The 22,186-nt window shown below is 36.5% G+C and overlaps 1 protein-coding gene across 3 annotated transcripts in view; it reads left to right on the top strand.

Moving 5' to 3' along the window:
- The window catches only part of Grid2 (glutamate ionotropic receptor delta type subunit 2), a 1,574,882-nt gene that overhangs the window by 193,255 nt on the left and 1,359,441 nt on the right, over positions 1-22,186 (top strand). The gene's annotated exons all lie outside the window — the stretch shown is intronic.

Below are 22,186 nucleotides of genomic sequence, written 5' to 3' on the forward strand. Positions count from 1 at the left end.
AGAGTTTGAAATAAACTTAATAATCTGGGGGATTTGAATGAAGGCTAGTCCTACAGATAGCAAAAGACCACCAGGTTATCAAATACTGCAAGTCTTAGCTTTTCGACCAGAAACAGGTATAACACCTTCATTTGAAAAAAAGTCTTACAGTTTAATGTTCCTGGAGGCATGTGTGAACACAAGGATTTTGTGCTCTACAATAAAATAATTTAAATTAGGTTTATAAAATTCTGGTGTGTGTGTGTTTGTATGCGTGTGTGTGTGTGTGTGTGTGTGTGTGTGTGTGTATGTGTGTGTATGGCTTTACCTATTTAGCTTTTCTTAATCTTTTTCCTCTTTTTTTATCTTCATTTTGCTCCCTCCTTCCTATGTAGCTCAAATCTTTCTTACTCCATTTTTCTACTTCTCAAGTCACAGTCCTATAAATAACCCAAAAGCCTCTATCCTGATCACTAGCTCTTACTAGTCAAAGATATTTTGTAAGCAGTCATAAACAAACAAACAAACAAACAAACAAACAAATAAATAAATAAATAAATAAAAATAAAAATAGCTATGAAGTCTCTTAAGTCACAACCTTGACTGGACAGATAGGGTATAACCCAAGGTCCAATGATGGCACTTTTAATTTGGGATTAATGAAAATAATTTTATCTATACTTAAGGGCTACTCTATAGCAGGGAATTCATCCTGGTCAATTGCCCATGATGGATGTGTTTTAAAAAATATAAAATCTACTTGCAATTTTCTGAAAACTATATAATTTCTAATGCTATTATAAATATTTATGCTTATATTCCCGGATAAGCCTAGCTCTCACCCCTTATCAAACATGTTTCTTTGTGCAGGTGGAGAACATTACAAAGAATCACAATTGGTCAAATGAAAATAATTAGTTACCATTAGTTGCCTAACCTCAATTGGTACATCTACAATGCAGCCCCTATACCTGTGGACTCAGAGAACATTCTTTTAAGAAGCACTATAAATTCTCAACAATTAGGTTGTCTGAACAAGACCTGTATAATGACCAACCCCAGTTCGTATGCCAACATGGACTGGGGAATTTCATACGGACCCACTCCTAGATGATAAGCTGCAAGTTATAAATGATTTCTGATAAAGAGAATCAGTCTCCTTCAATGATGGGTTCATATGATAGGACATCCAATCCCAAGTGTTTAGTTCTAGACACACTGTTGAATGAGAGACTTTTGCTGTGGAGGTCTCACACACACACACACACACACACACACACACACACACTCACACCAGAAAGGTGGCCCTAGACAGACCAAGGTAATGATTGCACCAATGTTCCATTAGATGAGACAATGAGAATTTTTTTCCATTGGGGTTATTAACATGAGTATGGTAAGGATTGATTACCAGGAGCAGGGGTTACTCCAGAGCAGCTTTATCACTGGAATGAAGGAAAGGGGAAATTATTTGAAATGTAAATAAAGAATATATCGAATAAAAAAAAGAAAATTGTATTTAGTTTGTTGGGTTGCCAATTAGAGTCTTTACCAGTGCTGCTTAGGAAACAAACTAAATACCATTTTCTTTCCACATTGTCTGGTTGGAATCTCTAGCCTCTGCAATTGTTTCTTCTTTTTATACTGCTGGGCTATATTCTTAAGAATCTGCAATTTCTGTTATACCATTGATCAGATATTTTGTTTGCTTCCTTAGGGTCATCAGCCTCTTCTTCTTCCTGAAGAAAATGCTTCAATGTGTAGGAAATTCTATAATACAGAGAAACATACCATCCTCTAGTTTACATGCAGTTTTTGCCATCTAGTCCCAATCTAGCAACTGAAGCTTAGTCCTCTGGGACGATTATAATCAAAGACTGCTCTCCTATAAAGACCTTTTCCAATACAGACTATCTAACACTAACTTCTATTGCATGATAACCACACTGAGGGTCATGGGTGCTTTATTTATTTCTTGCCAATCAGAGTGAGTGAACCTTCCTTACCTCATTCCAGCTACATTTTTGTGTCTTGTGACAACATACATGTATGAAAGAGCAATGGTAAATGGATTCAATAGTGTGTGTATGGGGGGAAGAGAGAGTGTACTGGCTGGTTTTCTGTGTCATCTTGACACAAGCTGAAGTTATCACAGAAAAAAGAGCTTCAGTTGAGGAAATGCCTCCATGAGATCCAGCTATAAGGCATTTTCTCAATTAGTACTTAAGAGGGGAGGGCCCTTTGTGGGTGGTGCCATCCCTGGGATGGTAGTCTTGGGTTTTATAAGAGAGCAGACTGAGCAAGCTAGGGGAATCAAGCTAGTAAGACACATGCCTCCATGGCCTCTGCATCAGCTCCTGATTCCTGACCTGCTTGAGTTCCAGGCTTGACGTCCTTTGTTGATGAACAGCAATGTGGAAGTTATAAGCTGAATAAACCCTTTCCTCCCCAATTTGTTTCTTGTTCATGATGTTTGTGCAGGAATAGAAATCCTGATGGAGAGAGAGGGGGAAGAGGGATCTATATCTATAAATATGTATAGATATAGATATAGACATAGACACATATATATATATACATAGACATATATACATACATATATACATATACATTTAAGGAAAGGAAGGGAATGAAATAAGGTAAGGGATAAATGAAACTCAACCAACAAACATCAGCTGGCATCACAGTAATTGTATGTTTACTTAAAAGGAGAGTGTTCTAATAAATAAGCCAAAAGTGTCCTTACAATGCAATAATTGTCCTTGTGTGAAAAATGTATGCCCTATGATCACTAAATACTCCATGGTATGTAAGTTCACAATTCTTCTGTTATTCATATGCTTATGTTATAGTGTTGAAAGCCAGGAGTCAATAGTTAGATGTTGAAGGGCAAAAATGCATTTTCTTAGAAGAAATAGCTTCGAACAAAGGTAGGGAACTGTTTATAACAAAACAAGAAAATGATTGGCAGTTATCAGTTTTGTTATATTTATGATTATGAGGAAAGAACAAGTTGTAGGTTTATGAACAGCCAAATGGAAAAATTTATGATACACCAAGATCATAGAGGAAGAATGAGTTAACAAAATCAAGTTGTCTCTTACCTTAACCATCAGTTTGGGGCATGATTAAAGCAAACACCAGAGGAAACAGTACAGAAATCAATCAAAATTTGCCTAAAGCAAACACGAATCTAGCTGTTCCTTAACACTTATAGGCACTAATGTCACTTTCTGATATGCCATAATGTAGTTAATCACAATGGTCAGAGCTGTGCAGACACCTAGCATAGTCCCTGATTCAATTGTTTGAAGAATAAAATATTTCTGTTTTAGTTCTTTTTAAGCATTAAATATGTTTTGATATATTTACTCCCCTTCCCAAAATCTTCCAGTATTTAGCTACACTTCCCTCCTCATCTAACTTTGTGTCCTTTAAAACAAAGAAAAGCAAAACAACCGAAGACCTAGACATGTTCTAACCACAAGTGTTCTTACAAAAGACCCACATGTGTAGGATTTCTATATCTTTGTTAGCAATTGCATGTCTGAAATGGACTTTAATGATTGGATTCCATGTCTACAAAGTTGCTTCAGATGTATTTTAAGGAGGAAAAAATTTACAGATATTACTAGCAATAAGACAAGAGCAGTGATTTTGGACTTAAGTCCTAGACAGACAAAGGAATGCCCTATATATTTATTCATAAAATATCATGATTATGGTTAGATTAAATTTAGTATTCTATCTCTTTATCATGTATCTTAATAGCTCTTTTAGATACATTGATAACAAATTTTACCAATATCTGAACCTGTAAGCCAGCCCCAATTAAATGCTGTCCTTATAAGAAAGAAACAAAATTAAAAAAAAAAAAACAGAAAAAAAGAAAGAAAAATGAAACCATGTGAATCTGTGATTCATTGGAGATTAACTTTGGCATTGTCAATATCTAAGTATTTTATTATAATTTATTTATTTAGATTTGTCATATTGAAGAGGAAATAAAGTCTTCCCAATTGTCCTAATTTACTTTGTATTACTTTGTGTAAGGAGTAGACAAAAGCCTGAGTATTATTGGTATTAGTGAAAAGAATCAATGCTTCCCATAGGAATTAGCAAAGCATTTCTCCTGGGGAGACATAGAGGAAATATGAAAAGCCTTCCTCTGGCCCACATGCAGATGTTGACATTTTATTCAAAATTTAGCAACTGTAGCTTCCTTCTCTGGGATGATTGCAATCAGAGTCTGTTCCCTTACAGAGACCTCCTCCAACAGAGACTAGCTAACACTTTTTCTGACGCTATTACATAATAAACACACAGAAGTTCAGACTTAGTTGTTGCCATTCAAAGAGAGTCCAACGCACCTGATCCCAGCCACAATTCTATAGCAACAGCAAGTCTTTAATGTGTGTTTGATGCACAAGTGAAGTTGTAGCTATACTAACTGTTTGTACTTCAGTTTGTTTCGCCTCTTTTTAAGTTGCTTCTCTCTTCACTCTGACTCTTGCAGTGGCCATGTCCCTTCCTTCCAGTTTACAGTACTGCTGGTTACCCTGTGTAACATGGTAATGAAACACTGAGGAAACAGTTTATCACAAATACCTGGCATCTTGAAATTATTCAGAATGAGGCTGTGCTCTAGACAAGGAAAATAATGGCCATATTTTGTCCAAGATACATACCTGATTGTGCTTATTTCTGGAAACTTGATTCTTATTGACAGGTGAAAATTTGAGTTTCTGGAACATTTCATGAGCTTGTCTCTTTTTTCACACAGTGTTGCCTTACCTTAGAAAAACCACTTTCTCTCCGTCTCTAGCATATTCAGCGATATTTTAAGGAATTCTATACACTAAATCAGTTCTCTTATCACATGATGTAATAGCTAAATATGTCACTATTCCCTAGTACTTATAACTTTGAAATTCTTCTACTTCTATGTAATTATTTGACTAAATATGTCCTCTCCTCCATATCTGTCCATGCACTCTCATTAAAGAACCTTTCTGATTTCTCTCTTTGCTTTGTCCTGTTTCCTTCATAGTGGAATCCTCTATTTTATGGTTGACATTGGCTAGCATTGAGTAGTGTATGTCTCTACAATAGATATTTTAAAATATCTATTTAAAATATTTAAAATACTCATTCAACTTCATACAAATTTTACATCTACTGTAGCTGGCTAAAATGCTACGTCAGCATTGCATAGCGTGTGCCTCTACAATAGATACTAAAAAGAGTCAGAATTATGTAATATATGCCACTACCATAAAAAGAAAACTTTAGAATTGCAAACTGTATGGCTGTACAGTAGACACTTAAAATATTTTCTAAGTGTTAGTTTCATGAAAACTCTGAAGCACAGTAAACCAGTATGAACTTCAGAGTTGATATCTGGGGCTAAATATTTTTGTCAATGCCAACAATTTGAAATGAAATATGGAACTTTGGGACATTGTAAGCCCAGTGTTGCCCAGGAGTTTTTTAGGAGAAGGCTAGAAACACAAATCATAGATGCAGCATTATTATTTCATTACTAAATGGCTTTTATAGGCCAACCAATGCTCATTTCCCACAGAGGCATAAGTTTCACATAGCCAGTACTATATTATTTTGTACATGTTATAGTCTGACTTACTTAGCATTGACCCTTAAAGGTAAATGTAATTGGACTTTATACTTTACATCACAAGCATATGGGTTATATTAAGGTACTGAGTTTAAAATTTTCAAGTGATGTAATAGTTTTGAGAACTTTTAGATCCTAGGCACTGAAAGAGTAATTTATAAGTAGTATTCCATTTTACTATTTTTTTTGTATATTGTTTGAACTATAAAGACCTGGAGTCTACTTATGTCTGTTTTTGTTGTTGTTTTTGTTTTGTTTTGTTTTGTTTTTTGAGACAAAAGGCAGGGTTTCTCTGTATAGCCCTAGCTGTCCTGGAACTCACACTGTAGACCAGGCTGGGCTCAAACTCAGAAATCCACTTGCCTCTGCCTCCCAACGTCCGGGATTAAAGGCATGTGCCACCACATCCCAGCTACTTATGTCATATGCTATAAAATACAATTCTGCATATTTTGTCCACAATTCATGGATTAAGTTTTATAATTGTTGCTGCGGTTGTATCCCAGTGGAACATCCATCCTTCCCAAGAAGAATACCCATATTAATTTTTTATATAGTTCATTGCAAAGATGGCAGATTTATCTCCATGGTTACTCACACAGACCATGTGATTAAAGGGCAGAAATTGTTCAATAACTGTCTTCTGTATTTAAGTTGAGTTAATGGTTGTATTAAACAACATGTCTTTTTTGTCATGAAGTTCCATAAATTCCATGACAAATCTGTGACTCCATGCATTAGACATGGCAGCAGAAAGCTACTCTCCTCTTCAGAAGAGACAGTGAGAGAGTTTGCTGTGTCTGACACCATACAGCCTTCCTACAAGATAGCAGTATAAGCTTTGGCTTTCTTAATACCCAGTGGCTATTTAGGTAGGTTTTACTTCTATTCACCATTCTTGGGGAATTAGTCTGCTAGATTGTTCCTTTGACACTGATCATCACCTTACTTTTGTTTAAGATAGAATCTTGTTGTTCATTTCATTTTAAAAATGTGACTATTAATCATCATGGCACAGGATATGGGCTGTTTAGAGAAATAAAAAAAAACTTAGGCAAATACATCAGTTATCTTTTGAAAATTCCTTATGCATTTATTTCTTAATTTGTATATGAATAGAAAACAATTTGTTACCTTTCTAATGGATTTTCTATGTTAAAGATGCCTTCCTAGATTCTTAAATTAAAGTAAGAAAGCACTTAATTTTGCCCCTTCCCACCACTATCTCAAACCCAAAGTTACCACAGGAATACTCAAGAGTGGAACACTTCCTCCTCAGAGCACAGTGTCTGGAAAGAAAATTTATAGCAAATCTACGCAAAGCAGCTTTGAAGCTTCCTTAATGGAGGACCCTGCTATACCTCTCCTGGACATATACCCAGAGGATTCCCCAGCATGCAATAAGGACACATGCTCCACTATGTTCATAGCAGCCTTATTTATAATAGCCAGAAGTTGGAAAGAACCCATATATCCCTCAATGGAGGAATGGATACAGAAAATGTGGTATATATACACAATGGAGTACTATTCAGCAATTAAAAACAATGAATTAATAAATTTTTTAGGCAAATGGTTGGAACTGGAAAATATCATCCTAAGTGAGGTAACACAATCACAAAAGAATGCACATGGAATACAATCATTGATAAGTGGATATTAATTAGCCCTGAAGCTCTGAATACTGAAGATACAATTAGCATATCAAATGATTCCCATGAAGAAGGAAGAAGAGGGCCCTAATCCTGGAAAGGCTTGATCCAGAATTGTAAGGGAGTACCAGGACAGAATAAAGGGAGGGGGAAAGAAGGAGAATGGATGGAGAGAAGAGGACTTATGGGACATATGGGGGGGTGGACTGGGAAAGAGGAAGGCTTCTAGAATGTAAGCAAAGACTATAGAAAATAAATAAAAAATTTTTAAAAATCATATAATACAGATAGTCAAGACTGGATTTGCTATGTATTCCAGGTTGGCCTAAGGATCACAATCCTCCTGCTTTGACTCTCAAGTTTTAGGAAAAATAGACATGTGCCATCCAATCCGGAGTCCTTGGGATGCAGACATTTCTTTGATGATTTATTGATTCAATGACTTATTGTTTTCTCTCACAGAAAGGAATAATTTCTTTTGCATTTTTATACAATGATTCAGGGAAGTTGGTAAACAAAGAAGGTGTTGCTTTTACTTTCATTCACATGACATGTTGTAAATGGAATCCTGGATTTAAAGTATTTATAGAGCATTCTCTTACTTTGGGCAGGAATTATGCCAATCACATCAGGCTTACATCTCTTGTTTACTTAACACAGAAACAAAACAATCACAAGCATGTAAGGTAGATGTGGGCAGGACTATCTCAGATACACCAAGCATGTAACAGTATCATTTGACTTCCAGCCACAGCAGTCCATAAGTAATATGACAGCTCCAAACATATTCTCACTCAACTCTCTCCCTTCTTATCATCCTTCTTCCTTTTTCTCATTTTTTTGATTTTCTTAAATATGTATCATTTAAGAAATTTAAGTTTTTCAGTGGATTTTATTTTTGCCAGTTAATACTCCAAGTCGCATTTTAGCATAAAAGGACATCTCAAATTTTGCTGCATGTTAAATTCAAGTCCTAGTTTTGCCAAAATATGCAAGTGCAGATTACCTCTGTAGCAAGAAGAACCATGCTGAGCTCAGAATAAATGTCATAAAGTGACTCTAAAATAGAATATATTTGGTTGAGCACTAGGGCTGATTACTAAGGTAGTTTAAAGAAGCTATAAGCCTTAAAGTCCAATAAAGAAGAACAAAACCTTCATTGTCAAACTTAAATATATCATCTATGGTAACCATGCTCATAGTAGAGCAGTATTTGCAGAAGACAGATAATGGGGCATAAGAAAGTTTACAGCTGTTTAATACCAGTAGAGTATCAGTTTTCTATGATGCAGTGTTCTTTGGCTTGGTTTTGGCACAATTTAAATGTACTTAGCACTATTGAACTATGCACAGACTTCAAAACAATTGAGATATTAAGTGACACTTACTGCAATAAAAATGAAATAAAATTAATTAAATAACTGAAGGTATAGAAAGATACATGAAACAGCCTGACCTTCATGAATAAGTTTTAAAAGAAATCATGTTAGGTATACTCATTTTTCTTAAAATGAGCCAACTTTTCCATTCTCTTAATCATGTTGTTATAATGTTTATCTTTAATGTTTCATGATACAATGTTTAAAGGAAAAAGACTGTTGGGATAAGGATAGATTTTTCTTATGTCTATATGAATTGATCAACACTGAATAATTTTCCCTTATGGTCTTTGGAATCAACTTAGAATACAGAGGATAACAAGACCTCAAAAATAAAATAAACTATGACAATAAAGCTTGATTAGAGTAAGAAGAAAGGTACGTAGTATACACATTGAAAGAGATTTATAAATCCAACCTGGTCTTTATTAGATTTACAAAAAATTATCATTTTAACTGTATACATTAGTCCTCTGAAAATATCATTCAACTTATTTTTACCTTATTCATTTCTCCCTCAACTCCTTCCAGATTCAGTCCTATTTCCCCACAGTCTAAACATTGTATCCTTCTTTCAGTTTGTTGTCAATTTATGCTGCCCAAATATTCATACGTGAGTACCAGACTATACCTTTTCTCTTCTAACAAATAGAAATTGCTAGTAGCCCTGTGTTTCAGATTACAACTTGGTGTCCATATTACCTCTCCATATTTTGTCTGACATGAGCTTGGACAGTCATTAAACATTCTTTTACAATACTGTTAAGTTCAAATTTACATGCGACTGCTGGGTCCAGAATATGTTTCTTTGTAGTCATGTGCTTCCTACTGGATCATACAGTTCCTAAGCCAACTCTTCTTCAGTGACTCTTTAGCCTTTGAGGAGCAGGTACAACATATATGTTCTATTTAGGGCTGAACATTTTCAGTCTCTTAATCTCTACACTTTACTTTGGCTAGTTGTGGGTTCCTGTGTTTTCCACCATGTACTTCCAAAGTTTTTCTGAAAAGGGTTGAGAGGTGAGTTAATCTATGGATATAACAACAAGGCATTACAACAGGTTTAATATTGGGTCCATTTAGCACAATAGAAGTAGCTGACTTTCTCCTAGGATCAATGAACTGTGTAGCCATAGCTTCTTGTCCTGATACCTATGGCAAGTGTGTGTTTCATCTTGCAGAGTAAGGCTTAATTCCAGTCATGAAATGGTTCCTTAATCTCATGACATTTGTGCTACTACTTAACAAGTTGGCAGCCTTGTCAGAGAAATCTGTGTTCCCCACAGAGTTCATAACTATATAACATTGGTGACTATTTTTATCTTATGGTAGCATGCATACCACCTTCTGTCACAATGAAATCTAGACAATAGGGATGAAGCTTTCATGAGTATTGGATATCTGTTTGACACAATCATGCCTCAGCTTCAGCAATAGGGTCTTACTAAGGGGTCTTATTAAGTTCTGATAGCCTATAATAGTTGTGAGTTTTAGAAGGCTCATTGACTACAAACCCCAAAATATAACCAGTTCTGAGGACAGTTTTTAATTTTGAAGTTTAGTACCTATTAGTGGTGTCATTGCTCTGTTATAGGAAAACTGCATCTACATTTTAATTTTTGGTTTGTGTGTGTGTACATGTGTGTGCACATGTGTACGTGTGTGTGTGTGTGTGTGTGTGTGTGTGTGTCTGCAGGTTTTAGGAACTTTTACAGTAGTTATTGTAGAGAAGTAACCAAGAGCTTTGATTTAATTGGGAATATGTGTGTAATGATGCTGAAAGTCCTTGTCCCCAACTGGTTTTTGATAGATCAATAAAGATGCCAGTGACAAATGGTTGGGAAAGGAGACAGAGTGGTACACTTAGAGCTGCAAAGGCTGAGATGCAGGGGTAGAGAGGAGATTGATATATTTGGGGAGATAGAGATGGAACAGACTCAATGCTGCATGGAAAATCATTCAAAATGTAGGCAGAAATGGAAAGAGGCCCAGGGAATCACAGCCCAGAAGTGTCTTGCCTTGGGAAGCAAAGAACAATGGGTATCACAGAAGGTAACTAGGCAGAAATGTTAGAGGGATATTTGGAAGATGTTCATCCAGGAGCATCAGACAGAAGGGCATGCTAGCTGCAGGAGTTTTAGAAGTGAACATTCACTGAACCAGTAATGCATGTTAAAGATAAGCTCATGCATGAGTGTCATCCACTGATACAAAAATTCCCTGGGCGATTTGCTGCAAGTATGGCCTACCAGGAACTTCAAGGAGGGTAGCTAAAAAACACAGTTACAGGATTTTCCAACTTTAAAAACAATCGTAAGTGTTATATATCACACTTTGTATTCCTTCTTCTCTGTTTCCTTCTAGTTTCCAACCTGTGTTTAACCCTTTCTTTTCCAAAATTCCTTTTTAAACTTTTATATTGGTGAGTTATATTTCACCTACCTTGAAATGTCAGTCTTGATTCCATAGCAATTTCTTGACCCATCTGATGTTATGCCAAACAAAACGCACATAACTGTAGATTCAAATATAGTATCTACAAATGAAAGAAAGTTGAGTTTTTCTTTCTGGACCTGGGTTAGCACACTCAGAATGATTATTTGTGTCCATTTACCTGTGAGTTTTATAGTATTATTTTCCTTAATCATGATAGAATTAATTGTATAAATATATAATATTTATTGTCTATTCATGGATTGATTCACCTTTAGGCTATTTAAATGTCCTAGCTATACAACAAGAACATCAATGAGCAGGTAACATTATATTAGGGCATGAAATAATTTTAGGGTATGCCCAAGAGTAATATGTCTAGATAATGTGGAAGATATAGCTCTGGTTTTGTGAGTAACATCAAGTTTGCCATAGTTAATGCAACAGTATGCACTCCTATAAACACTGAGTAAATATTCTACATTCCTAACATCTATGTCACAATTTGTTATCATTTTCTTTTTAAATCCTAGTTATTCTAATCTGTGTTGGATGAAATATCATACAATTACTACTTTTATATAAGTAATTCTTAGTGGTTGGGGTTAAAAGAATATTGAAAAAACATTATGCTAAGTAAAGGAAAATCTTACCTAGTTGTAGAAAGAGAGTAATTCTATACATGGCCATTGTGAAGCAAATATAAGATATGCATTTTTTCTGTTTTTTTTTATTAGATATATTCTTTATTTACATTTCAATGATTTCCCTTTTCCTGGTTCCCCCTGAAAGTCTTATAACTTCTCTCCCTGTTTCCCAATCAACCCTATCCCTCTTCCCTGTCCTGGTATTCCCCTACACTGCAGCATCCAGCTTTTCAAGGAACAAGGGCCACTCCTCCCTTTGATGTCCAACAAAGCCATCCTCTGCTGCCAATGCATCTGGAGCCATGGGTAACACCATATGTACTATATGGTTGATGGTTTTGTCCCTGGGAGCCCTGGGAGTACTGGATGACTCATTTTGTTCCTCCTATGGTGCAGCAAACCCTTTCAGCTCCTTGGGTCCTTTCTCTAGCTCTCCCACTGGGGACACTGTGCTCAGTTCAATGGCTGGCTGAGAGTGTCCCCATCTGTATTTGTTGTGCACTCTAGCAGAGCCTCCCAGGTGACAGCCATATCCATTTCTGGTCAGCAAATACTTGTTGGCATCAATAATAGTATCTGGGTTTTGTCATTGTATATGGGTGGAGTAGTCTCTGGATGGTCTTTTCCTCAGACTCTGTTCAACACTTTGTCTCTGTATCTCTTTCTGTGGGTATTTTATTCCCCCTTCTAAGAAGGACCAGAGTATCCATACTTTGTTCTTCCTTCTTCTTGAGCATCATTTGATCTGTGGATATGCCCAGGAGTGACATAACAGGGTCCTCTGGTAGTACTATGCCAAGTTTTCTGAGGAACCGCCAATCTGATTTCCAGAGTGGTTGTACCATTTTGCAATCCCACCAGCAGTGGACGAGTGTACCTCTTTCTCCAAATCCTCTACCCAGTCTGTAGCTTATTTGATTAACCTGCCAGCCCTCCTGTGCCCATTCCATCAGGGCCACCTCTCCTGCTTTGCCCAGGTGAGGGGCTGGGTTATCTGTTCCAAGTGCCCTATCTGATGAGGAGCGGAGCCAGCTCAACACAGCCTTTGGACATACACAGTCAACAGCAAAGTTCTGAGTTTTCTGCATGACCACAGAACCAGACATGGTCCTCCTCCACAGCAGCATGAGTCAGGAAATCACAATGGTCTCAAGTGGCAGGACAGGCTACTCACACCAGGCTATTTCTCACCACCCTAGGGTATCCATCCAGTTCAGCATCTCTTCTTTGTCCACACACTCTTCTTTTTCCCCATCTTTCCAATACTTACTTGTTCAGTTTAGTAGGGTGTGCAAAACTTCTCTGGGTGTCCTCTACTCAGTCTATTCCCCACGTAAATATTTATTCTTTGTTATTATTGTCTGTCTTCTAGATAAAGCAAAACAAGCAGTATATTTTGCACACATATAAGCTAGTTTATATAGTAGATTATATGAAAATACAGACGCATACAAACTAATCTATGTATTAGTTTGCATATACATATTTATGTGAACATACACACACTCACAGTATACATGCATATCAGATTATTAAATTATACTTTTAACAATTACAGTGGATGGTACTACCTTGTTAGATGCTGTACATGGAAGTCCATGATGTCTTTGTCCTGATGTGTTTTCATCCTTGGTTTGATCATTGTTTTCTATGGTCTTATTTTCTCTTAAAATGGTAATGTTGATTGATTCAAGTGTTTATAAGAGATATGTAACACTTAAAAAGTTTATAGCATCTCATAGTGAAGAGATTTCCTTGAGTCTCATATAAGAGTACTGTTTTTATTTCAAAAACATCCTTATCATTCATAAGGAGGTGGTAAGATTCATGGAGAATTTGGAAATTAGAATGAATGCATTTTGAATTATAAGATAGCCATGTACCTATGGGAAAAATAAGTCCAAGAATATGGATTAAGAGTGGTTGGATATCAAGTTAACAAGAGGTGGTAGTATGGTGTTCAGTTTTTGTTGTTAAGTTGAAAGAATTTAAGATTACCATGGCAAGAAATCTCAACCACATTTGTGAGAAAGTGTCAACTATTTTGATTAAATGAGGTAGAATGACCCACCCTAAATGGATGCTCAGTCCAGTAGGTTGGCATCTGAATGAAACCAAAAAGCAATCTTGATCCATGCCTTTGACACTATACTTCCTGAATGGTGGGTACAGTGTGACCAGTTCCAGCCTGGCTGTGCCACCAACTCTTCTCTGCAGCTTCTGAAGCTATCAGCCAACTTATCTATTTCTTGTCTTCATAAATTACTTTAGATGGAAAATATAATTGTATTCCAAAAGTATTTTGTAACACTTTTGTCAATTCATACCATTTACTTGTGACATATATACAGTCAGGCTGACCCAAACTGAAATTCTTTAACCATATAGGTTAAATAATTAATAATGTATTAGTCAGTTTTTATCACCATAGAAAATTGTTGAAATAAACAACTTCTATAAAAGGAAGAATAATTTATTTCACCTTTTCACTTTATAGGAGATACATTTAAAGTAGGATTTTCCTTCTAACATCAGAAAAGTTTCTAGGCTACAATTAAGGAAAATAGGTTTATGATCCACAGATTTTTCAAAGAAGTACGAGCTTTGCCTCAGAACTAGGTACAATCTGAGATGTCTTGAGAGGGAAGATGAAGGTGATGTACCATTAAGAAGTAAAGTGATCCACATGTTGGCTACTTTTCTTTCTCTGCTGTAACAAAATTACCCTATAAATGTAAGGATTTCCAAAACATATAGCACCCACTGTAAGATTTTGGATCAGAAATCTGTCACTCCTTCCTTTATGTTGTCTTGAGTTTTAGAATGAAGAGTCTACCTGGACTTGCTGGATTATGATATCTTTCTGCTTTCAAAAGATTTAGTTATTGCTCCAAGCCCATTTCAAAAGTCCAAGATAACCTTCCTATCTTAAAGTTAGCAAGTTTGATTCTACTCATATATTTGAGTTAATTTACTATTTACCTTATTGATTTCCAAGTTTCTGAGTACTAGATACTAAACAATACTGAGAGAATAACATTCATATAACTATTCATACAACTGATCCTGAGTTGGAGACACAGTTAAGAGTACTTGTTACTCTTAGAGTATTCAGTTTCCAATATCCATGTGCCAGCTAATAACCTTCAGAAATTATTCTTCCAACGTATTGAATTCCTTTTCTTACTTTATGGGTACAAGGCATACACATACATATATAAGGTAGAAAATAGACATAAAATAAATAAATCTTTTACAATGAAAAAGAAATCACTGACGTTGAGGGACTAGTTGAGTTGAAACCATTTAATGCAATAATAAATTGAATATAGCACAATATAGGATTAGAGAGTTCTGACTTCAGGGTTTAAATTGTGGGTTTGTGGGGGGTGGGGGAGAATAAAAATGATCGGGAAAATGATTTCCAAGAGATGGACACATGACAGAATGAATCGTGATGTTCTGGCCTATTATCTAAGAGTATAAAGGTAGATAATGGCTGAACGGTTCTAAGCTTTCTCTATGAGGGAAAGGTGTAATCATATTGGAAGAAGCAATTATATGCAAAATAACTATTATATAGTTACATAAAAAAGAGGTTAGAAATAGAACATTCAGAAATTAGGAACTATTCCACGCCACCATATTTGCTCCCAGTCGGACAGGACAGGCAGCTCCAGGTACAGAGTTATCACTTGGGACACAGACTGCCAGGCTTCTGCCTGTGCCCAAGACCTGGGCATCTCTGCGGTTCGTGTGTGTGCCAACCTGTCATGGGTCATTTGCCTGGCAGAGTAATCAGCACTTGGAGGGGCTCCCCGCCGAGATCTTCACTCCCAGTCAGACAGGACAGGCAGCTCCAGGTACACAGAGACAACCCTGAGTATAACATTGCTTGGGGCAAGGCACACCAGGGCTCTAAAGACACTCAAGAGTATCGCAGCCCATTAGCAATCTGTGCCAGGGGAAACCCAGTCATCCAGAGGAGCAGAAATAGCCTTACAGACTTAGAGGAGATTCAAGCAACGGACAGTGACAACAGGACCAACTAATGCCAGAGATAACCAGATAGCAAAAGGCAAACTTAGGAATGTTACTAACAGAAATCAAGGTAATATGGTAGCATCCAAACCCAATTCTCTGACAACAGCAAGTCCTGCATATTCCAACACACCAGAAAAACAAGATTTGGATTTAAAATCACTGGTCATGATGCTGTTAGAGGAACACAGGAAGGACATAAAAAAATCTCTTAAAGAAATGTAGGAGAAAATGGATCAAAAGGTAGAAGCCTTTACAAGAGAAACACAAAAATCATTTAAAGAAATTCAGGAGAATATGGGTCAACAGAGAGAAGCAATGGAGAGGAAATGAAAAAATCACTTAAAGAAATACAGAAGAACGTGGGTCAACAGGCAGAAGTCTCGAAAGAGGAAACACAAAAAGCATCTCTTAAAGAATTACAGGAAAACCAAACATACAAGTGAATGAACTGAGCAAAACCATCCAGGATCTAAAAACAGAAGTAGAAGCAACTAAGAAATCACAAAGTGAGACAACTTTGGAATTAGAAAACCTTGGGAAGAAATCAGGGGTCATAGATGCAAATATTAACAACAGAGTACAAGAGATAAAAGAAAGAAACTCAGATGACAAAGATACCATAGAAAGCATGAACTCAACAGTCAAAGAAAATGCAAAACACAAAAAGCTTGTAACCCAAAACATCCAGGAAATCCAGGACACAGTGAGCAGACCAAACCTAAGGATAATAGGTATAGATGATAGTGAAGATTTACAACTTAAAGGGCCAGCAAATATCTTCAACAAAATTATGGAAGAAAACTTTGCTAACCTAAAGAGAGAGATGACCATGAACATACAAGAAGCCTAGAGAACTCCAAACAGACTGGGCCAGAACATAAATACCTCCTGCATAGTAATCAAAACCCCAAATGTACTAAACAAAGAATATTAAAGGCAGTAAGAGAAAAAGGCCATTAACATATAAAGGAAGACCTATCAGAATTATACCAGACTTCTTAACACAGACCATGAAAGCTAGAAGATTCTGGGAAGAATTCATACAGACTCTAAGAGAACACAAATGCCAGCCAAGACTACTATAACAAGCAAACACTCAATCACCATAGATGGATAAATCAAGATATTTTTTCACAAAACCAAATTTACACAATATCTTTCCACAAACCCAGGCCTACAAAGGATAATAGGTGGAAAACGCCAATACAAGGAGGGAAACTACACCCTGGAAAAAGCAAGCTAGTAACCTTCTTTCATCAAACCCAAAAGAAGATAACCACTCAAACATAAAAATAACATCAAAAATAACAGGAAGTAATAATCAGTATTCTTTAATATCTCTTAACATCAATGGACTCAATTCTCCAATAAAAAGACATAGACTAACAGTCTGGATACACAAACAGCACACTACATTTTGCTGCATAAAGGGAACACATCTCAGTGTCCAAGACAAACACTACCTCAGAGTAAAAGCTGGGAAAACAATTTTACAAGCAAATGGTCTCAGGAAACAAGCTTGAGTAGCAATTTTAATATCAGAAAAAAAATGACTTTCAACCTAAAGTCATCAAAAGGTACACAGAAGGACACTTCTTACTGGTCAAAGGAAAAAAATCCATCAAAAAGAACCCTTTATTCTGAACATCTATGCTCCATATGCATAAAAGAAACTTTACTAAAGCTCAAAGCACACATTTCACCTAACACAATAATTGTGGTTGACTTCAACACTCCACTCTCCTCAATGGACCAATCAGGAAAACAGAAACTAAACAGGAACACAGTGAAACTAGTTGAAACTTTGGACCAATTGGATTTTATATATATATATATATATATATATATATATATATATATATATATATATATATATATATGTGTGTGTGTGTGTGTGTGTGTGTGTGTGTGTGTGTGTGTGTGTGTGTGTTTAACATATATATGTTAAATACACATATAAAACATATATATATATATATATATATATATATATATATAAAACATTTCATTCTAAAGCAAAAGAATATACAATTTTCTCAGAACCTCATGGTACCTTTGCCAAAATCGACAATATAATTGGTCACAAGACAGACCTCAACAAATATAAGAAGAGTGAACTAATCCCATGCCTCCTATCAGATCACTATGGAGTAAGAGTGGTTTTCAATGGCACCAAAAACAACAGAAAGCCCACATACATATGGAAGCTGAACAATACTCTAATCAATGATACCTTGGTCAAGGAAGAAATAAAGAAAGAAATCAAAGGCTTTCTAGAATTTAATGAAAATGAAAGCACAACATACAGGAATATATGGGACACAATGAAAGCAGGGCTAAGAGGAAAACTCATAGCCCTGAGTGCCTCCAAAAAGAAACTGGAGAGAGCATATACTAGCAGCTTAAGGCACACCTTAAAGCCATGGACCAAAAAGAAGCTAATTCACTCAATAAGAGTAGAAGGCAGGATATCATTAAACTCAGGGCTGAAATCAATCAAGTAGAAACAAAGAGAAACATAGAAAGAATCAACAAAACCAGGGGCTGGTTCTTTGAGAAATTCAACAAGATAGATAAATCCTTAGCCAGACTAATCAGAGGTCACAGAGACAGTATCCAAATTAATGTAATTGGAGAGGAAAAGGGAGCTATAACAACAGAAGATGAGGAAATTCAGAAAATCATCAGATCATACTACAAAAACCTATACTCATCACAACTGGAGAATCTGGAGGAAATGGACAATTTCCTAGACAGATAACAAATTCCAAAATTAAATCATGATCAAATAGATCATCTAAACATTCCCATAACCCCTAAATAAATAGAAGTGTTCATTGAAAGTCTTCAAACCCAAAAAAGCACAGAACCAGATGGTTTTAGTGCAGAATTCTATCAGACCTTCAAAGAAGACCAAACACCAATACTCCTGAAACTACTCCACAAAATAGAAACAGAAGGAATACTATCCAACTCATTCTATGAAGCCACAATTATGCTGATACCAAAGCGACACAAAGATCCATCAAAGGAAGAGAACTTCAGACCAATTTCCCTAATGAATATCTATCCAAAAATACTCAATAAAATTCTTGCCAATAGAATCCACAAACACATCAAAACAATCATTCACCATGATCAAGTATGCTTCATCCCAGGGATGCAGTAATGGTTCAATATATGGAAATCCATCACTGCAATCCACTACATAAACTCAAAGAAAAAAACCACATGGTCATTTCATTAAATGCTGAAAAAGTTTTGACAAAATTCAGCATCCCTTCATGCTAAAAGTCTTGGAAAGAACAGGAATTCAAGGTCCATACCTAAACATAGTAAAAGCAATATACAGCAAACCAGTAGCCAACATCAAACTAAATGGAGAGAAACTAGAAGAAATCCCACAAAAATCAGGGACTAGACAAGGCTGCCCCCTCCCTCCATATCTTTTCAATATAGTACTTGAAGTTTTAGCTAGAACAATTAGACAACATATGGAAGTCAAAGGGATACAAATTGGAAAGAAAGAAGTCAAACTATTACTATTTGCAGATCATATGATAGTATATTTAAGTGACCAAAAAACTCCACCAGAGAACTCCTACAGCTAATAAACAACTTCAACAAATTGGCTGGTTATAAAATCAACTCAAGCCAATCAGTAGCCTTCCTATGCTCAAAGTATAAGCAGGCTGAGAAAGAAATTAAAGATATGACACCTTTTACAATAGCCACAAACAATATAAAGTATCTTGGTGTGACTCTAACCAATCAATTGAAAGATCTGTATAACAAAAACTTCATGTCTCTGAAGAAGGAAATCAAAGAAGACCTCAGAAAATGGAAATATCTTCAATGCATGTGGATTGTCAGGATTAATACAGTAAAAATAGCCATCTTGCCAAAAGCAATCTACAGATTCAATGCAATCACTCATCAAAATCCCAACTCAGTTTTTCATAGAATTACAAAGAGCAATTCTCAAATTCATCTGGAATAACAAAAAACCCAGGATAGGTAAAACTATTCTCAAGAGTAAAAGAACTTCGGGGGGAATCAGTATCCCAGACCTCAAGCAGTACTACAGAGCAATAGTGTTAAAATCTGCATTGCATTGATACAGGGACAGGCAGGTAGATCAATGGAATAGAATTGAAGACCCAGAAATGAACTCGTACACTTTTGGTCACTTGATCTTTGACAAAGGAGCAGGAAAACATCCAGTGGAAAAAAAGATAGCCTTTTCAGCAAATGGTGCTGGTTCAACTGGAGGTCAGCATGCAGGAGAATGCAAATTGATCCATTCTTATCTCCTTGTACTAAGCTCAACTCCAAGTGGATCGAGGACCTCCACATTAAACTAGACACACTGAAACTAATAGAAAAGAAACTGGGGAAGACCCTTGAGGACATGGGCACATGGGAAAATTTCCTGAACAGAACACCAATAGCTTATGCTCTAAGATCAAGAATCGACAAATGGGACCTCATAAAATTACAAAGTTTTTGTAAGGCAAAGGGCACTGTCAACTGGACAAAAACGGCAACCAACAAATTGGGAAAGGATCTTCACCAACCCTACATCCGACAGAGGAATAATATCCAATATATACAAGGAACTCAAGAAGGTAGACTCCAGAGAGCCAAATAACCCTATTAAAAGTGGGGTACAGAGTTAAGCAAAGAATTTTCACCTTAAGAACTTCGAATGGCTGAGAAGCACCTTAAAAAATGTTCAACATCGTTAGTCATTAGGGAAATGCAAATCAAAACAAACCTGAGATTTCACCTTATACCAGTTAGAGTGGCTAAGACTAAAATCTCAGCAGACAGTAGGTGTTGGCAAGGAAGCAGAGAAAGAGGACCATTCCTCCACTGCTGGTGGGAATGCAAGTGGACACAACCACTCTGGAAATCAGTCTGGCTGTTCCTCAGAAAACTGGGCATAGCACTTCCAGAAGACCCTGCTATACTACTCCTGGGTATATACCCAGAGGATTCCCTGGCATGCAATAAGGACACATGTTCCACTATGTTTATAGCCACTCTTTTTATAGTAACCAGAAACTAGAAAGAACCCAGATGTCCCTCAGTGGAGGAATGGATATAGCTCTAAGATCAAGAATTGACAAATGGGATCTCATGAAATTACAAAGTTTCTGTAAGGCAAAGGACACCATCAAAAGGACAAATCGGCAACCAACAAATTGGGAAAAGATCTTCACCAATCCTACATCAGATAGAGGGCTGATATCCAATATATATAAAGAACTCAAGAAGTTAGACTCCAGAAAACGAAACAACCCTATTAAAAATGGGATACAGAGTTAAACAATGAATTCTCACCTGAAGAACTTGGGATGGCGGAGAAGCATCTTAAAAAATGCTCAACTTCATTAGTCATTAGGGAAATGCAAATCAAAACAACCCTGAGATTTCACCTTACACCAGTCAGAATGGCTAAGATTAAAAATTCAGGAGACAGCAGGTGTTGGCAAGGATGTGGAGAAAGAGGAACACTCCTCCACTGCTGGTGGGGTTGCAAATTGGTACAACCACTCTGGAAATCAGTCTGGCGGTTCCTCCGAAAACTGGGCACCTCACTTCCAGAAGATCCTGCTATACCACTCCTGGGCATATACCCAGAGGATTCCCCACCATGTAATAAGGATACATGCTCTACTATGTTCATAGCAGCCCTATTTATAATTGCCAGAAGCTGGAAAGAACCCAGTTATCCCTCAACAGAAGAGTGGATGCAAAAAATATGGTATATATATACACAATGGAGTACTATTCAGCCATTAGAAACAATGAATTCATGAAATTCTTAGGCAAATGGATGGAGCTAGAGAACATCATACTAAGTGAGGTAACCCAGACTCAAAAGGTGAATCATGGTATGCACTCACTAATAAGTGGATACTAACCTAGAAAACTGGAATACCCAAAACGTAATCCACACATCAAATGAGGTACAAGAAGAAAGGAGGAGTGGCCCCTTGTTCTGGAAAGACTCAGTGAAGCAGTATTCGGCAAAACCAGAACAGGGAAGTGGGAAGGGGTAGGTGGGAGGACAGGGGAAGAGAAGGGGGCTGATGGGACTTTCGGAGAGTGGGGGGCTAGAAAAGGGAAATCATTTGAAATGTAAATAAAAAATATATCGAATAAAAAAAGTTTAAAAAAAAGAAAATGTTTTCAAGCTTCAAGGAAAAAAAAGAAAATGTGGTATATTTACACAATGGAATAGTAGTTAGCAATTAAAAACAATGAATTCATGAAATCCTTAGGAAAATGGTTGGATATGGAAAATATCATCCAAAGTGAGGTAACCCAATCACAAAAGAACACACATGGAATACAGTCACTGATAAGTAGATAATAGCTCAGAAACTCTGAATACCCAAGACACAATTC

The sequence above is a fragment of the Apodemus sylvaticus genome, chromosome 2, assembly GCF_947179515.1.
Source record: "Apodemus sylvaticus chromosome 2, mApoSyl1.1, whole genome shotgun sequence".
NCBI lineage: Eukaryota > Metazoa > Chordata > Mammalia > Rodentia > Muridae > Apodemus > Apodemus sylvaticus.